We start from the raw sequence: 19,723 nt of genomic DNA on the forward strand, positions 1-19,723 counted from the left end.
TCAGATTCACCACTCTCTGTGTGAAGAAGTTTTTCCTAATCTCGGTCCTAAAAGGCTTCCCCTTTATCCTCAAACTGTGACCCCTCGTTCTGGACTTCCCCAACATCGGGAACAATCTTCCTGCATCTAGCCTGTCCTATCCCTTTAGGATTTTATACGTTTCAATAAGATCCCCCATCAATCTTCTAAATTCCAGAGAGTATAAGCCTAGTCGATCCAGTATTTCATCATATGAAAGTCCTGCCATCCCAGGAATCAACTGGTGAACCTTCTTTGTACTCCCTCTATGGCAAGGATGTCTTTCCTCAGATTAGGGGACCAAAACTGCACACAATACTCCAGGTGTGGTCTCACCAGGCCTTGTACAACTGCAGTAGTACCTCCCTGCTCCTGTACTCGAATCCTCTTGCTATGAATGCCAGCATACCATTCGTCTTTTTCACCACCTGCTGTACCTGTATGCCCACTTTCAATGACTGGTGTAATATGACACCCAGGTCTCATTGCACCTCCCCTTTTCCTAATCGGCCACCATTCAAATAATAATCTGTTTTCCTGTTTTTGCCACCAAAGTGGATAACCTCACATTTATCCACATTAAATTGCATCTGCCATGAATTTGCCCACTCACCTAACCTATCTAAGTCACCCTGCATCCTCTTAGCATCCTCCTCACAGCTAACACTGCCGCCCAGCTTTGTGTCATCCGCAAACTTGGAGATGCTGCATTTAATTCCCTCATCTAAGTCATTAATATATATTGTAAACAACTGGGGACCCAGCCACTGAGCTTTGCAGTACCCCACTAGTCACTGCCTGCCATTCTGAAATGGCAGGATACTTGGTAGTGTGGAGGAGCAGAGGGATCTGGGGGTACATGTCCACAGATCCCTGAAAGTTGCCTCACAGGTAGATAGGGTAGTTAAGAAAGCTTATGGAGTGTTAGCTTTCATAAGTCGAGGGATAGAGTTTAAGAGTCGAGGGGTAATGATGCAGCTCTATAAAACTCTGGAGTATTGTGTCCAGTTCTGGTCGCCTCGCTATAGGAAGGATGTGGAAGCATTGGAAAGGGTACAGAGGACATTTCCCAGGATGCTGCCTGGTTTTGAGAGTATGCATTATGATCAGAGATTAGGGGAGCTAGGGCTTTACTCTCTGGAGAGAAGGAAGATGAGAGGAGACATGATAGAAGTATACAAGATATTAACAGGAACAGATAGAGTGGACAGCCAGCACCTCTTCCCCAGGGCACCACTGCTCAATACAAGAGGACATGGCTTTAAGGTAAGGGGTGGGAAGTTCAAGGGGGATATTAGAGTAAAGTTTTTTACTCAGAGAGTGGTTGGTGCATGGAATGCACTGCCTGAGTCAGTGGTGGAGGCAGATACACTAGTAAAATTTAAGAGACTACTAGACAGGTATATGGAGGAATTTGAGGTGGGGATTATATGGGAGGCAGGGTTTGAGGGTCGGCACAACATTGTGGGCCAAAGGGCCTGTACTGTGCTGTACTATTCTATGTTCTAAGTTCTAAGGCTCAAATATAAAGGTAGGTTTTAAGGAGGATTTAAAAACTTTAAGAAACAGTTCCAGAAGGATGAAAACAACAGGTGAAATCAACAAGTAAAGAATTATAGAAGAATTCCTGCCTCCCACTCCACCCCATCCGATTCCCATGGGTTAATGATAGGGTGAGAGGTAGGAATGTGATTGTCAGGCTCATATGTATATTATGCAAATATCGACAGATTTCTTGGGTACACACATTGGATATATTATAAAGGAAATCAGCTAAAAGTCCTGATTTTTGGTCATTGTTTAAATGATAAAGCCACAGTGAACATATGTAAATTAATTTTTTAGACGCTACATTTTTCAAGGAACAATTATGTCACTAACTGCATACGTATGCAACATATAGGTAAGTCAAGTTTAAATTTTTGAAAAGATAAATATGTTGATAATACAAACGATAGTTATTTGTATTTGTCATAAGCTAATAAACATTTATAAAACATGTATATAAAGTCATCATCTGAAGTAAGTTTATTTTCTTGTAATTTAATTTTTATTGAATTTCATCAAACATACGTTTCCATAAGATGCAGTTCAGATACTGTACATATATATCATATAATCATATTTGTCACAAATCTCCACATAATATTTATCTGAGGTATACACTTATAGAAAGGAGAGGAAAGAAAGAACAATCAAAAGAAGAAAACTATCTTCTTAGGGAGTGATCTTTTTTTTTTACAACATATTCACTGACTTGTGTGAATAAAATCAGGCCTATGAGATGTTATGTAGTTAAACCATTTTTTCCAGTATGAATAAAATTGTTCGAACTTATGATTAACAGATGCTGTTATCTTCTCCATTTTGTAAACGTCCATTGTAATTTCCATCCATACATTTAAAGTTGGGCTCTCCTGTGATAAGCATTTCCTGGTAAGGGTCTTTTTACCAGCCACCAGCGGTACATTAATTAAATATTTATCCCTTTTCAACGATTCTTGAGGTATATACCCAAAATATACGGTCTTACTCTCTAACAGTATTTCACTTTTAAAGTTGTCTTTTAGGGCATTATGTATCCCACTCCAATAGTCTTTGATAACGGGGCATTCCCAGAAAATATGACAATGGTTTACATTTTGATTTCCACAATTTCTCCAGCAAACAGGGGAATTACTATCATAATGGGATTTATGAGAGGGTGTAATAAAATATCTTATCAAGTTTTTCCACCCGAACTCCCTCCACTTCTGTGAACTGGTACACTTCCATTGATACCTCCATAGTATTGTCCAGTCTCCCTCAGATATTATTATCCCTCCTTCCTTCTCCCATTTTGTTTTAATGTATGAAGTCGAATGTGTTTTAAGATTTGACAAACCCTTATACACACTTGAAATGATTTTACTATCGTTGTCTGAATTATAAGCTTTTCTAAATAGCTCTATCAGACATGTATTTGCCTTGGTTACATTTTTAACCGTCCTATTAACATACCGTCGCATCTGTAAATACCGGTAAAAGTCTCATTTTTCTAATAATGTGCTTCATAGGAAGTCATTCCTGCCTGTGGCCATCAAACTTTACAACTCCTCCCTTGGAGAGTCAGACACCCTGAGCCAATAGGCTGGTCCTGGACTTATTTCCTGGCATAATTTACATATTACTATTTAACTATTTATGGTTTTAATACTATTTAATTATTTATGGTGCAACTGTAACGAAAACCAATTTCCCCCGTGATCAATAAAGTATGACTATGACTATAAGTGTTTCTCTTTGAGCATTTCAAAACTGAACAGTGATTCTTCTTTCATTATATTGCAAATAGCTGTTATTCCTTTAGCTGTCCAGTCCTTAAATCTAGCATCCAGTTTATTCGGCGTAAAATCTGAGTCATATGCACGCCATTTAAGAATTGCAATGTCTCTCTCTAGTTTATATTCTTTTATAATAGTTTTCCATATTTTAAGAGTCCATTTCACCCACGGGTTGTCAATATTATTTATGTAACTCTGTAGGTTGTTATCAGCCAAAATTGCCTGTATGGGGATGGAAAGTATCCTCTCCTCAATGTTTTTCCATAGAGCGTCATATGATGGGTTGCACCAGCATATCACAGCTCTCAACTGTGCTGTAAACTAATAATCTCTAAGAGAAGGTAGGCCCTATCCCCCCTTTTCCTCAGCTAATTGCAAAGTTTTGAGACGAACCCTAGGCCTTTTACCTTGCCATATATATCTTGATAGCATCTTGTTCCAGTCATTGAATTGATTTTGGTTAATCTCTATTGGTAGGGTCTGAAAGAGATATAGTAGTCTGGGCAGTATATTCATTTTAATAGATTCAATCCTTGAACTGAAACCAAGAGAAGGAATTAGGATCCACCTTGTTATATCTTCCTTAATTTTTTTATATATAGGCCGATAATTGCATTCTGATAATTTTGCCAAATCTTTTGGCATAATGATGCCCAAATATTTGACGGACTGTTTGCCATGCCCAAGGATATCTACTTTCAATTTCTCTTGGTGGGCTATAGTTATATGAAAGTAGTTGGGTTTTATCTATGTTGATCTTATATCCTGATAATTGGCCATGTTGTTCAAAGGATTGCATCAATTTAGGTAAAGAGCCTGTTGGTTGCCCTAGATAGATCAAAATGTTATCCGCGTAATAGGCCAATTTATGCTCTGTCCCTTTAATAGTAATTCCCCTGATATCTTCATTTTGTCTAATGTATTGAGTTAATGGTTCCAGATATAATGCGAAGAGTAGCAGTGACCATGCACAACCCTGTCTCGGCCCCTTTCTAGGGTAAAACCATTAGATAAATATCCATTGATTTTAATCCTGGCAGTAGGATTGTCGTATAGTGCCTGTATAGTTTTAATAATTGTGTCATGTAGACCAAATCTATGTAAAACTCTATAAAGAAAATTCCAGTTAAATGAATCAAATGCCTTTTCAGCATCCACGCTTATTACTATTGCTTCAATTTCATTTTTTTTATATGATCCATAATGTGAAGTGTCCTTCGTATATTGCCTTGTGTTTGGCGTTGTTGTATGAAACCTGTCTGATCATTGTATCAGTGTGGGGAGAAACTCTTCTAATCATTTGGCCATGTTGGAGGTAAATATTCTATAATCCACATTAAGAACAAACATTGGTCTAAATGACCCACATTCCATTTTATCCTTGCCTTCTTTTGGTATAGCTGAGATTATCGCCTCCTTCCAGCTGGGTGGCATTTGCGCCTTTCTCAGGGCCCAGTTCAGTGTGGGGGAGTAAACAGGGATTAACTCACTTCTAAACTCTTTATACCACTCTGCCGTATATCCATCTGATCCTGGTGACTTGCTTAATTTAAACCTACCAATTGCAGTTTTTAGTTCAGCTTCAGTTATGTCAGCAGTCATCTTTCTATTTTGTTCTTTGCTTAAAGTGGGTAACTCTAAAGAATTCAGGAAGGTGTCAATTTGGGTTAAGTTTCCCCCTGGAACTTTGGAATATAGAGTTTTGTAAAACATTTCAAAAGCTTCATGAATTTCACTTACCTTATTTTTTTTATCACTTTTGTTCTTGGATCCCTAATTCTACGAATTGTATTTTTTGCTATTTTTTCCTGTTTCCACGCCAGTATTTTCATAGGTTTAGATCCACTTTCATAGTGTCTCTGTTTCAGAAACATTAAATTTTTTCTAATTTCTTGTGTAGCCAAACTATTAATTTCATTCCTAATTTTTTTAGCTTCTTCTAGTGTATCCTGTGCCAAACTCAATTTGTTTTTTTTTCTAGTTCCTTCAGCTTACTTTGTAATTCCTCTAATGTTTTATTCCTTATTATTTTTTCTTATATGAAGATATCACTATAATTTTCCTTCTTAAGGCAGCCTTCAGAGTATTCCATAGAATGGGAGGTGAAACCTCTCCATTATCATTGAATTCTTAGTAAAGACCAATTTCTTTTTTAATTTGTTCCTTAAAATAGAGATCATTGAGTAGACTTGCATTTAGTTTCCAAATAGTATTCTTTGGTTGTAGGTCAAAATCAACAGATAAATATATAGGTGCATGGTCACTTACATCTATTATCCCAATTCCACAGGTGACTATTTTGTCTCTGTCTTTTCCAAATGTTATGAAATAGTCTATGCTTGTAGATATGGAATGGGGGGGAGGGGCAGAATAATGAGTGTAATCCCTTCTGTCGGGGAAAAGGTCCCTCCATATATCAATTAGACCAACATCCTCAAGAAGTGTTAACTTTCTTATGTAAGGACTTTGTTTCATAAGTTTTTCTATTGGAAGAGTCCAACTTTGGTTGTAATTGTGAATTTAAGTCTCCCCCACATATCAAGAGCCCTTCTGTTTCTGTTACCATAATATTAGTAATTTTCTGGAAGAAACTAATATCACTTCCTGTGGGTGCGTATATATTTAATAAAGTAACTGGATTTCCATCTATATTCCCCCTTACCAGAATATATCTGCCCTCCTTATCTCCCATTTCGAATACTTCTTCAAAATTTAGCTTGCTTGAGATGAGAATAGCAACTCCTCTTCTATGTCCTGATTTATATGAGGAGAAAAACAAATTAGTGAAGCCCATTCTCTTTAATTTTCCATGCTCATTTTCACTTAAGTGAGTTTCCTGTAAATATACTACATGGGCTTGTTCTCTTTTTCATTTTTGATATAATTTTACTGCACTTGACTGGATTCAACAGCCCATTAACATTAGAAGAAATGAAGTTTACTTTGTCCTTAGCCACGTGTATTTATCCGTTAGTATATCATTGAAATTTGCAGAATATAATTTAATCAATCTACTCCCTAAACAAATAAAGCCAAGAAACGTGAGTAATAAAAAGAAGGCAACCAAGGTGTGATTCCAAGGCTGGGGTCTCTAGATGACCCCGGGTTGAGCTGGAAGAAACGTCTAGCCATAAGGGATAGCCCCTCCTACCTGTGAGTTGAGGGCCCCCGCTGCAGTACCTATAAAAGTAAGTAAAATAACCTATGTCCATTACACAGAAATGATTTCCCTGTGTATTCCTCCCATGTATATATTCTCATTTAGGTGGGGAAAAAGGAATGAATGAATGAATGAATTTTTTAAAAATTTGAGTAATATAAAATCCACATTATAATACATATTTCTCGATATAGGTATATCACCATTTATTTTTGCTTCCGTTTAGTTTCTCAGCACTTTTAAAGTTAGCCCCTCGGAGAACTCACAGTCTCTTCCTAATATCCATCTCTCGTCCTGTTCCCATCCCCTGCTTTCTCGGTTCTCTTACTATTTCCCAAGCAGATCGGGATAACTGCTCAGCCAGACTTTCCCCTTGGTTTGACCACGCTAATGAGCAGTCCTCTGTTATTCATGTCTGTAGTCACCTCTTCCACCGTCGGATATAACTGTATTTCTTCTTGGTAAAATACCCTCAGTTTAGCAGGGTATGGGGTTTGGAATTTAATCTTTTCTTGCTTTAATATTCGTTTTGCTTCAGAATATTCCTTCCGTTTCTGTAGGACCGCCGGGGGGTAATCATGATCGAAGTATATTAACTTCCCATTCCAAAACACCCTCTTCTTACCCCAGGCCCTTCGTAGAATCTCCGCCTTGCTCTTGAATTGAAGGAATTTAAGTACTATTGAGCGCGGTTTACTTTGTCTGTCTCTGGGAGGCCACAGGACCAGCGAACAATGCGCCCTCTGAATTTCAATCTCCATAGACTGGGGAATCTCCAGCGATTTCCGCAGCAGTTTTTCTCCAAAGTCTATCATCGACAATCCCTCCGCTTCTTCGGGAACATTATAAATCCTGATATTTTTCCGTTGCAATCTTCCCTCCTGGTCAAGCAATTTACTTTCCTGTTGATCTAATATTTTTATCGTCTTACTTAGTATCTGTTCCACATTTTGCACGCGATCTTCCACCTTCTCAGTTCGAGTCTCTGCCACCGCTATTTTCTGATTGACCTTGGCGAGCTCTGACTTTATATCATTGAGTTGTTGCTCTATATCTTTTTGGACTTCCCTTATCTCTTCCAGAATCCTTATCATATTTGCTGCTTCGCCTGCACGAGGCCCAGCGTCAGCCTCGCTGCCACTTGCACGTGTAGGAGAGCCGCGCGCTGCACACCTCTCTTCCATAGGCTCCACAGTGGTGCTTTTTTTTATCTCCATTCTTTTTCCCCCATTCTTGCCCCCTCTATTAATTCAGATATTTTCAAAAGATCTTATAGTTGATGGATTAACGGGGCAAAATATGTGTTTTTCCAGAGGAGCTGTTGATTTAAGCTGCCATTCCGGACGATGACGTCACCAGAACCATATGAATTAAGTTTAGAGTGTGCTAACCAACCTAAAGAGTATATTTTATAATTACAGAAGTTGTTATTCCAGAACATTGTCTGTATCAAACCACTCATAACTCTGTACAGACTACTTTATCCATAATGGTGCTGAATAAAGGTTAGTCATAGGGCAATACAGCATGGATACAGGCCCTTCAGCCCAACAAGCCCATGCTGACCATAGTGCTGACCAAACTAGTCCCAATTTCCTGCATTCAGCCCATATTCAGCCTTGCATATCTAGGTACCTATCCAAATGCTTCATAAAATATACTATTTTACCTGCCTCAACCACTTCCTCTGGCAGCTCATTCCACCACCCTCAGCAGTGAAAATTACTCCGCAGGTCCCTCGACATCTTTTTCCCTCTCACCATTAACCTGTGTCCCCTAGCTTCCGACTCACTTACCCTATGGAAAGGATTGTTACAATCTATGCCTCTCATAATTTTAAACATTTCTATAATGGTGCCCCTCATATCCTTATGCTCCAAGGGATAAATATCTAGCCTAATCAACCTCTCCCTACAATTCAGGCCCTCTAGTACTAGCAACGTTCTCAGAAATCTTTTCTGAATTCTTTTCAGTTTAGGAACATGCCTTTTCTATAACAGGGTTACCAAACCTGCACACAGTACTCCAAAGTGTGGCCTCACCAACGGCTTATACAACTTCAACATAATGACCCAAATGCTATTTTCAATGCCCTGCTTGATGGAGGCCAGTGTGCTGAATGCCTTTTACACCACCCTGTCTAAATGTGACATCACCTTCAATGACCTCTATACTTGTACTCCAACGTTAAAGACTACTGATGACCAGCATATAATTTCAACACACTCCCTTCTGCCCTGCCGTTTATAGTACAAGTCCTAAACTGGTTTGTACTCATGTATTCTACAATAACCTTCTTCACCACTATCAATATACCTCCTAATGTTGTGTCATCTGCACACTTATAGATCAAGCCATGTGCAATTGCTTCTAAATCAGTTCTACAGATAATGAATAACCCGGTTCTGAACACCAACCCCCGCAGCAAACGACTAATCACCGGCCTGCATTCTGAGAAAAAAAAACTTCAGCCACCATCTTCTGCTTCCTAACTAGCTCTCACTGGGTTCTATGGGACCTAACTTTCCAGATAAGTTTACCATGCGGGATCCTGTCAAAGGTCCTGCGAAAGTACAGAGACAACATTCACGCTCCCACCTTAATCTACTTTACAGGTCACTGCAAAAAATTCTAGAAGGTTCAGCAAGCACAATTTCCAAAACACAAAGCTGTGCTGAATCCTCTTAATCAGACTAGGTCTATCCAAATTTAGGTAGATCTTGTTCAACAGTATTCCCTGCAGTAACTGTACCAGAACTGTTAACCAGCCTGTAGTACTCTTGCTAGTCCTTGCTATCCTTAAACAATGGAATAACATAAGCCATGTTGCAGTGTTTAAATTAAACAAATATCATCACTTCTTCCCAATAGCTGCCAGGTACATCCACATGACTCTTTCCCACTCACTCATACATACTGGACTTAGTTCATGGAGAAAAATATAAAATAAAACCTAACACCGGAAATTCTTAGAGTTACTAGCTCCTTTCTATTGTTCCAATCAATATTGAGGCAACTTCATATTCCAGTTAACATGCAAAAACCCTCTGGCAGGGCTTTTTTAAAAGACTATACATATATCCAGTAATCTCATCTTCATCAGTCCACCAACTGCACAAATATATTACTGCACAAACATACATTTTTGCATTCATTGTATTCAATTTCTTCCAAGAGGCACAGAGAACATGCACACATTGCTTAAGGTAAATATTTTCAACAGGTCACACACAAATCTGTAGCCCATGTCTCCTGAAATAAGCTTTTAAAAATGACAATACTGTTTTTGTTTTTTGTTTCCATACTATCAAATAATGTATTATTTACTCATTTTCATAGTGTCCAGATTACCCTGTATTAATTCTTTCATTTCATGACTTTGCACTTGTTCAGTTATTCATATCAATATATGTTGAAACTTTCTTCAATGGCTAGTTTCTCCCTTCTCCTTTCTCGCTCTAGCCAAAAGACAACTGAATTTACAGAGAGCGCACAAAATATACCCATACGACCTCAAATACATGTGAAAGATTCCATAATATAATTTTCAAATTAAAACCTATAATCAAATAAATCTACATTAAAACTTTTCATTGTAAAAGTAGACTTTCACAGTATACTGATACGTTAAAAAGCCTCGTAATAACCCCTCATGGAAAGTAACTCATTATCTTAAAAATGTGTTTCATGGGTATATATTATTTGCTAGATTATGACTTGTATTTTCTTAATTCCTTGCATAGAAATATACTTCACTTTAACAGAGTACTACAGAACAAAGAGGTGCCACCAGAGGTCAACTAAATTTATTCACTGTGATAGAATCCAATACATGAGGTTTTGTAAATACAGAGGAAGAGAAAAATAGGAAACAGTTTAGTCAGGCTCTCTATTCCTGATAAATGTGTCGTAATTTATACATGTACAACAAAGTATTCGGCACAAAAGGATCAGGAACAACCCTTATTTTCAATTAATTTACATGATCTGCTCAGGTTACACAGAGTGTTATCAAAAAGGGCATATGAAACTTCAACTATGCACTGCTAAAGTAAATTCTCAGTAACCGTAAAATTAACTGATTTTGTAGACACAAGAGATTGAAGATGCTGGAACCTGGTGCAATATGCAAATTGCTGGAAGAACTCCAAGAATTAAACAACATCTGAGGGAAGAAAAAAATTGTCAACATCTCAGGTTGAGATCCTGACTTAAAGTTTGTTTCAGTAGGCTGGGATTGGAGTAAAGTGAGTGGAGTACTGTGTGTTCAAACAGAGTAAGGTTGGAGTGAAAGAGAGTCGATTATAATTATCAGAAACAAAAAGACCCAAAGGAGGTATCCAAGAGGAAAAGGAGTACTGTAGATTCAAGAAGGGGTCGTCAGTAGGGGAGGTGAAAGAGAGGACTCTTTCCTAAATTAGAAGCCATGGAGGTGACAGAAAGAGAGCTTGGCATTGATATGGACTTGAAACCATTTGAGATCTGAATGCAAGGGTACAAAGACAAAACCTCTGCTGAGGACTGATTCTCAGCATTGGAGAGATGGAAATTAAGTTAGGAAGTAGTGGGAGAAGTAGTGAAGACTCAGTGAGGATTGAAGTTGCTGCAAGACATAGGGGTAGAAGGGGAGGAAGTGCTCAGATGAAAGGGAGTGGTGATGGGTCAGGGATTGGGATACATAGCGGAAGGTGGGGCTCTGTAGTGAGAACAGCAGACGGTGAAAGAGGAAGGCAACCTCGTGGAGTGTTGGAGCATGGGGACGGGTGGTTTTGCAAAAGTTCAGGAGCCTGGAGGCGAGCCCCCTTGTGAAGGAAGCAGGAAGAGATGGACAATAGAACTTCCAAGAAGAGGAGGAATACAGTAATTCTTCAAAATTTTGAAAACACTTTGCAGTGGAATTAGCAAAATGGAGTCAAAAGAGACTGCAGATGGTAGAATCTGACACTAAAAGCATACTGCCAGAGGACCTCAATGAGTTGAACAGCAACTGCGGGGTTCGGGGAAGGCAGGAGTATGGGGGTTGGTAGGAATAGTCAACATTTCATGGCAAGACCCTGCATCGGTATTAATTTGATCTGATTCTTTATAAAACGCGCACCTCACTTTCACTTTGTCTATTTGATTCCATTGTCAGAACAAATTCAATCAAACTTTCCATGACTGAGGTAACATAACAAATTATCCCACTAGAAAACAGACAAGCAGTTAAAGCATAAAGCATTTTAGAGCAGTGAATTATAACAATAGGGGAGGGTCAACTGAAGATAAAGGGGAAAAGTTATGGAGGGCTACTACACAAACTGATCTTTATCCTGAGCATCGGCCCAAATCAAGACAGAGGTAATGCATGAATAGTAGCTGGTGTAACTTTGGACACATGCAGCAAAAGTTCAGTTGGAATGATTTATTGTCAGTGTCAAATGGGAGAGAACTCAGAACAGTAGATTTATGACTTTATGATTAGCATTGCAACAGGAAAATAGTTGAGACAGAGGTAGATAAGAACAATATTAGGAGATGTACTTAAGTGCAGACAAACTCCATTGATGCAGCATACCCAGGCTTTTCCACACTATCAGATGTTACTATATTAATACTTTATTATACATACTTAATTCACTATCATTTTAAATCTTATACAACAGAACAATGAATTTTCCAGAGAACCTCAATAGCTTAAATGAAGCACAAGAATTAGGGCCCCAGTGAGTGGAAGGGAGTGCAAAAATCAGCACCCAGTGAGCCAAATGCCAAATAGTCAGATAATGGATTATTGGGTTTTTATTGATATGTATTTTTTGTTCAATAGAGGGCTATCTGGGACAAATGATTCAAATGCAATGTTGAAATCACAAAGAGTTGGGTTCAACCTGAAATAGATGTTGTTAGAAAATCAATGGCAGACATTATGCAGAATGGCTTTAGTCGTACAAAAGTGCACTTAGGAAAGCAGAGAGAGTCAAACTGTAGATCAATAAGCTGTCAGATGTCAAAATGTCAAGTCATCGAATACAAACTATATCCTGAATTTGCATTGTTAAATTTTTGGCTGAAAAGTGAGGCTAGCCAGTCACACAAATCCTACAATTTATGTATCATCAAAGACAATAATTTGATGGTAAAAATTGCCTCTCTCATATTACTATCACACATCTTTATTGATCTATGAAGCCAAGCAGCTAATATTTGGATCAAGATCTCTTCGATTGGATTAAATTTTCTTGCACTTAAAGGGGGCCAAATTTAAATCCTGCACTACTAGTTTCCTGTCACCAGAGGGAACTCTATAATTTCTACAGAGAAGCTGGTTTTAACTAGAATTGTTTCAGAATAATTTTATAGTGGTCAATATATATTTTTTCTAATCCAACAAACAAATTATTCAAGTAATATTCAAATTTTCCCAACAAGCATGGTGAAACTTTGCATGCTGTATACATCACACACAAGAACATGACGAACCTGGGGCACCGCCATAGCGTGGCGGTTAGTGCATGCTATTACAGGTCCGGGCATCAGAGTTCGGAGTTCAATCCTGAAACCATCTGTAAGGAGTCTGTATGTCCTCCCCGTGGACTGCATGGGTTTTCTCTGGGTGACCCAGGTTCCTCCCACAGCCCAAAGACCAGTTAGTAGGTTAATTGGTCATTGTAAATTGCTCCATGAATAGGCTGAGGTTAAAATGGAGTTTTCTGGGCGGCATGCCTTGAAGGACCAGAAGAGCCTATTCTCAATAAATAATACCCAATTATCTGCTGCATGAATCCTAATCTTCCTTACTAAGTCCATGATCCTATTTTGCTTGAGCCACAAAAGTTAGGTGAAATATTCCATATCATGATGTTCTAATTGCGGTTGTAACAGCAGTGGAGGAAGTTAATATAGTCGGTGCTGGTACATCTTAAAAAAATGCAAAAGAGCAATTAAGTTTGGATCAGGAATCTTCAATAAACTGATCTTCAGGAAAACTAAGGCACTTGAAACCACGTAAGCAGAAGTATGCCCACACAATCTAGATCAGCAATATTGACAACGGGCAAAGAGCTCACCTTTTCCATACAGAACCTTTTCGATCAACTCTTTTCATTGCAGGGTAGAGAGATACGAAATAGGCAATGAGAATGAGCATTCCACAGCACTATCTGCCTCACCTTAAATGCTATGCCAAGGACCATGATATCCAATTTTCATTTGGGGAAAAAAAATTTACAGGAACACCTTCCCTCACATGAATCTCCCTTCATTATGTTCACAATTACAGTAGAAAACTATTTGAAATTTTGGTGCGAGCTATTATAGTCAAGCAAGTTTTCCCTTAGAAACATAGAAAACCTACAGGACAATACAGGCCCTTCAGCCCACAAAGTTGTGGCGAACATGTCCCTACCTTAGAAATTACTAGGCTTACCCATAGCCCTCTATTTTTCTAAGCTCCATGTACCTATCCAAAAGTCTTTTAAAAGACCGTATCCTATCCGCCTCCACCACTGTTGCCGGCAGCACATTCCATGCACTCACCACTCTCTGCGTAAAAAACTTACCCCTGACATCTCCTCCGTACCTACTCCCCAGCATCTTAAACCTGTGTCCTCTTGTGGCAACCATTTCAGCCCTGGGAAACCTCTGACTATCCACACAATCAATGCCTCTCTTCATCTTATACACATCGTGTTGTTGTTCTCCCATGTATTTGTAGGCAGACCAAAATACCAACTCCAGAAACTCATCCCATTCAATAATATGACCTATAGACCAAATTTCATCCAAATTTCCTTGTTTTTAAATTAAGATCCTTACACAAATAGGTTTACACAAGTTGCAACTTTGCTCCCAGGTCATAAATATTTAAGCAACACATACAAAATACTGGATAAACTTAGCAGTCCAGGCAGCCACTATGGTAAAGAGTAAACAGATGACGTTTCAGGCCAAGACCCTTCATCAGGTTTGTGCTTATCATAAATACTTAACATATTTTTGGAGATTCAAAGATAGTTTGGCGGGGGGGGGGTAGAATAGAATCGAAGTGATAGTAGTGAGGATGAAGTAGTTGGTTTACAAACAGAGGCAGTGTGAAGTGAGACTGATAGCAAAGAGAGACTGATGTTAAGGGCAAAACTACAATCGACAGGATGAGTTGTAACATAAAAGGTTGATAAAAGGAATAAAGCAGATGAACTTGTAGCACAATTGCAGATTGGCATGTATGAAGTTGTGGGCATCACAATCGTGGCTGAAAGAAGATTACAGCTAGGAGCTTAATGTACAAGAATGCACATTGTGTCAAAGAACAGGCAGGTAGGCAGAGGAGGTGGCATGGCTCTGTTGGTTAAAAAATGAAAGAGGTAACATTGGTGACAAATCAGTTGGAAAGTGTTGAATCGTTGTGGGTAGAGCTGCAAGGGTAAAAAGACACTGATGAGAGTTATATACAGACCCTGAACAGTAGTAAAGATGTAGTCTACAAAATACAACTGGAGGTAGAAAATGCACGTCAAAAGGACAATGTTACAACAGTCATGAGGGACTTCAATATGCAGATAGATTGGGAAAATCAGGTCGGTGCTGGATCCCAAGGGGGGAATTTCTAGAATGCCTATGAGCAACTCATGTTGAGCCCACTAGAGGATCAACTATTCTGGATTGGGTGCCGTGCAGTGAACCAGAATTGTTTGGAAAACTTAAAGTAAAGCACCCTTAGGGACAAATGATCATAACATGACAGTATTCACCCTGCAATTTGAGAAGGAGCTGCTAAAGTCAGATGTATCAGTATTACAGTAGAGTAAAGAGAAATACAGAGCCATGAGAGAGGAGCTGGATAAAAATTAACTGCAAAAGAACAATGGCAGGGATGACACCAGAGCAGCAATGGCTGTAATTTCTGGGAGCAATTTAGAAGGCACAGGATATATACAGTACATCCCAAAGAGGAAGTAGTATTCTAAAGGCAGGATGACACAGCCATGGCTGACAAGAGAAGTCAAAGCCAACATAAAAGCCAAAGAGAGGGCATATAATACAGCAAAAAATTATTGGGAAATTGGAGGATTGGGAGCCTTTTAAAAACCAACAGAAGGAAACTGAAAAGGTCATAAAGAAAAAAAGAGATGAAATACGAAGGTAAGCTAGTCAATAATATTGAAGAGGATACAGAAAGTGTAAAAGAGAGGCCCCCTGGAAAATGATGCTGGAGAGGTAGCAATTTAACATAATTTTATTTTTTTATTATTAATTGATTGATTGATTGAGATACAGCATTGAATAGGCCCTTCTGCCTCTTCAAGCTACACCACCCAGCAATTACAAACAGGAAAAAATCTGTAAATGCTGGAAATCCAAGCAACACACACACAAAATGCTGGAGGAACTCAGCAGGTCAGGCAGCATCTACGAAAAAGAGTAAGGTGGTGGGGAGAGGTTTGGAAGAAATACAAGGTAGTAGGTGATAGCTTTATAAAAGACATCCTCCTGCCACCCCACCATGGGTAGGGTTCCTCTTGTCCTTACCTACCACTCCACCAGCCTCCATGTTGAGCTCATAATTTTCCGTAACTTCCACCATCTCCAACAGGATCCCACCACCAAGCACATCTTTTCCTCCCCCTCCCCCCACCTTCTGCTTTCTGCAGGGATTGCTCCCTAAAGGACTTTCTTATCCATTCGTCTCTCCTCCCCACTGATCTCCTGATCTCCCTCCTGGCACTAATCGTTACAAGCAAAACAGATACTACACCCTCTCAAACACCTCCTCCCTCACTACCATTCAGGGCCCCAAAAAGCCATTCCAGGTGAGGCAACACTTCACCTGTGAGTCTGTTGCGGTCATCTACCGTATCCGGTGCTCCTGGTGTTGCCTCCTGCATATTGGTGAGAGCCAACATAGATTGGGAGACCACTTTGCCAAGCACCTATGTTCCATCCGCCAGAAAAAGCAGGATCTCCCAGTAGTCACCCATTTTAATTCCACTTCCCATTCTGACATGTCAGTCCATTGCCTGCCTTAGTGCCATGATGAGGCCACAAATTGGAGCAGCAACACTTAATATTCCGTCTGAGTAACCTCCAACCTGATGACATGAACACTGATTCCTCAAACTTCCGGTAATACCCTATCCCACTTTCACCATTCCCATTTCCCTCTCTCACGTAATCACCTTACCTGCCCATCACCTCCCTGTGGTACTCCTCCCCCATCCCTTTTTTCCACGGCCTTCTGATCTCTCCTATCAGATTCCCCCTTCTCCAGCCCTTTATCTCTTTCACAATCAACTCTCCAGGTTCAACCCGCTTTCCCTTCTCGGTTACTACTACTACGTCGACTCAGGCCTAGGGGTCCAGCATCAGGCACGATGATGGACTCTCCACTTCTCCCTCTCCCTCATCAGTGTGTTCAGTTCATCTACATTAGCCACGCCGCTGTCTTCTAGGAGCGTGTTGACCATAGTCTTGGGAGGGCACCCAGGGTTCATCCTCCCATGCTTGGGCTCCCATTAGATGACTAAGCTGGCAGGTAGCTCGGGGTGGCGTAGACAGTGCCCCACTAGTTGCAGTCTTCTCGCCTCAATTTTAGTGGTGAGCATCGGTAGGTTGTTATAGAGCTCGACGTTCGTCATGTGCTGTTGCCAACTCACATCAAGAGCCATCCAGAGCATTCACGTATAGCAACCATCTAGAGACTTTAGCATCGTCTTGGTAAGTGTCCATGAATCACATCCGTACGTGAGAATGGACTCTATGACTGCTATGAAAATCCTCTCTTTAAGCCCTCTGGACAGGTTCGACTTCCAGATTTCCTCCATGTTGTTCATAGCCCTCCACGCCAGCACCTTCCTTATCTTTATGTCCTTCTCCAAACTCATCATTCTTGACCCGAGGTACTTGTAGTCAAAGACTTTCTTAATGGTATCATTCACTATGGTCTTGAGAGTACCTTGGTCGCAGTTAAACGCCATGTACTCTGTCTTTTTAGCGTTTAGGTGAAGTCCAACTTTATTGCGTTCAATTTCCACTTTTGTCAGTAGCTGCTGTGCTTCCTCCATCTGGTCAGAGAGCAGGACTACGTCACCTGCAAAATCAAGATCTGTGAGCGTAACTGGTCTGACCCTTTTGGTTCGCCCTGGTTTTATGGTGAAACCAAGGTTGTCATGATCTTTGGTAGCTTGACACAGAGCGTAATCAAGGACGATTATAAAGATGTAGGGTGCCAGAGTGTCTCCTTGCAGCACACCAGCTAGGAGTTTGAACACTGCTGTTTCTCCATCTGGTGATACAACTTTCGCCATGGTTTTGGTATAGCTGGACTCTATTGCTCTCAGTAGATGGTCTGGCACTCCGTAAGCTTCCAGGGTCTTCACCATTTTACCTTGATGAATGGAGTCAAAAGCTTTGCGAAAATCGATGTAAGTAAGCACGGCTGGTAGGTTGTTCTTCTTGACTTCCTTGATGATCCTACGGAGAGCAAGTATTTGCATTCTGCGGAAAACCATTCTGATTGAATCTTAGCTTCGGGTCAATGGCGGAGCGAATCCTTTTCAAGATCTTCCGATGGTATAACTTTGCTAAGATGCAGGTCAAGCTGATACTGCGGTAGTTATCTGTCTTTGTGAGAGATCCAGACTTGGGGACTGGGATAATGTTTGAGAGTGACCACTAGTTTGTTGCCTTTCATCAATGCCGTATTACATATGTCCAGCAAGATGTCGTCCAGGTCACAGTTCTTCAGGACATCTGGTGGTATACCATGTGGTCCAGCGCTCCTGCCCTGTTTGAGCGCATATTTGGCCTTCTTCAGTTCCTCAATGGTGAATGGGCCGTTATCGATGTCGACTTGCGTTAGTATCGTGGGTATGTCCTCTTCTTCTTCCCTGATCATTGGACGGCTTCCCAGCAGGTTCTTAAAGTGGGTAAACCATGTCAGGACATGGTCCTCTGTTGTTTTACCATTTATTTGACCTGATGGGGACTTTTTCCATCTACTGATCTCATTGACTAGGCACCATGCTTCTCCATGCTGCATGTCTTCATTAGCAGCTTCTATCTCTCTGATCCTCTCAGCTAGTTCCTCTTCCTTCAGTCGGTCTCGGTTTCACCTATCACCTACTACCTTGTATTTCTTCCTCCACCCCTCCCTGCACCTTCTTACTCTGACTTCTCTTTTTTCTCCAGTCCTGATGAAGTGCCTCAGCCCAAAACGTCGATTCTTTACTCTTTTCCATAGATGCTTCCTGGCCTGCTGAGTTCCTCCAGCATTTTGCATGTGTTGCTGCCCAGAGACTCCCCGATTTAATCCTAGCCTAATCATGGGACAATTTACAATGACCAATTATCCTACCAACCAGTAAGTCTTTGGAGGAAACCGGAGCACCCAGAGGAAACTCACTTGGTCACGGGGAGAAAGTACAAACTCCTTACAGGTGGGAATTGAACCTGCGTCACCTGTAGCTAACCACTACACTACCATGCGGACAAGGAAATGGCAGAATAAGTATTTTACATCAATCTTCACTGTGGAAGACACCAGCAGTGTGCCACACATCAAAGTTGCTGGTGAACGCAGCAGGTCAGGCAGCATCTCTAGGAAGAGGTCTCGGCCTGAAACGTCGACCGTACCTCTTCCTAGAGATGCTGCCTGGCCTGCTGCATTCACCAGCAACTTTGATGTGTGTTGTTTGAATTTCCAGCATCTGCAGAATTCCTGTTGTTAGCAGTATGCCGGAGGTTTAAGGGTGTCAGAGGGCAGAAGTGTGAGAAGTTGCCATTACTAGGGAAAAGGTGCTAGAGAAGCTAAAAGGTCTGAAGGTAGATAAGTCACCTGGACCAAATGGTACACACCCCTGGGTTCTGAAAGAGGTGGCTGAAGAAATTGTGGAGGCATTAGTAATGATCGTTCAAGACTCAATTGATTCTGGCATGGTTCCAGAGGAATGGAAAATTGCAAATGTCACTCCACTCAGTAAGAAGGAAGAGAGGCAGAATAAAGAAATTATAGGCCAGTTAATCTGAAGATCAAGGATTAAGTCTCAAGGTAATTGGAGACACAAAATAAAATAGGCTGTGGTCAGCATGGTTTCCTTAAGGGAAAATCTTGCCTGACAAATCAGTTGGAATTCTTTGAAGAAATAACAAGCATGTTAGACAAAGGAGAATCGGTGGACGTTGTGTGCTTGGATTTTCAGAAGGCCTTTGACAAGGTGCCACATATGAGGCTGCTTAACAAGTT

The 19,723-nt window shown here is 40.4% G+C and overlaps 1 protein-coding gene across 4 annotated transcripts in view; it reads right to left on the reverse strand.

Moving 5' to 3' along the window:
• The window catches only part of peak1 (pseudopodium-enriched atypical kinase 1), a 247,207-nt gene that overhangs the window by 197,246 nt on the left and 30,238 nt on the right, over positions 1-19,723 (reverse strand). For 2 of the 4 annotated variants that reach the window (XM_063070442.1, XM_063070443.1), the window contains exon 2: positions 6,004-6,095. The exons of the other annotated variants lie outside the window; for them this stretch is intronic. The gene's annotated coding sequence lies outside the window, so the exon portion shown is untranslated. The remainder of the gene's footprint in view (positions 1-6,003; positions 6,096-19,723) is intronic. 4 annotated transcript variants of the gene reach the window in all.

Source organism: Mobula hypostoma, chromosome 18 (genome assembly GCF_963921235.1).
Source record: "Mobula hypostoma chromosome 18, sMobHyp1.1, whole genome shotgun sequence".
Lineage (NCBI taxonomy): Eukaryota > Metazoa > Chordata > Chondrichthyes > Myliobatiformes > Myliobatidae > Mobula > Mobula hypostoma.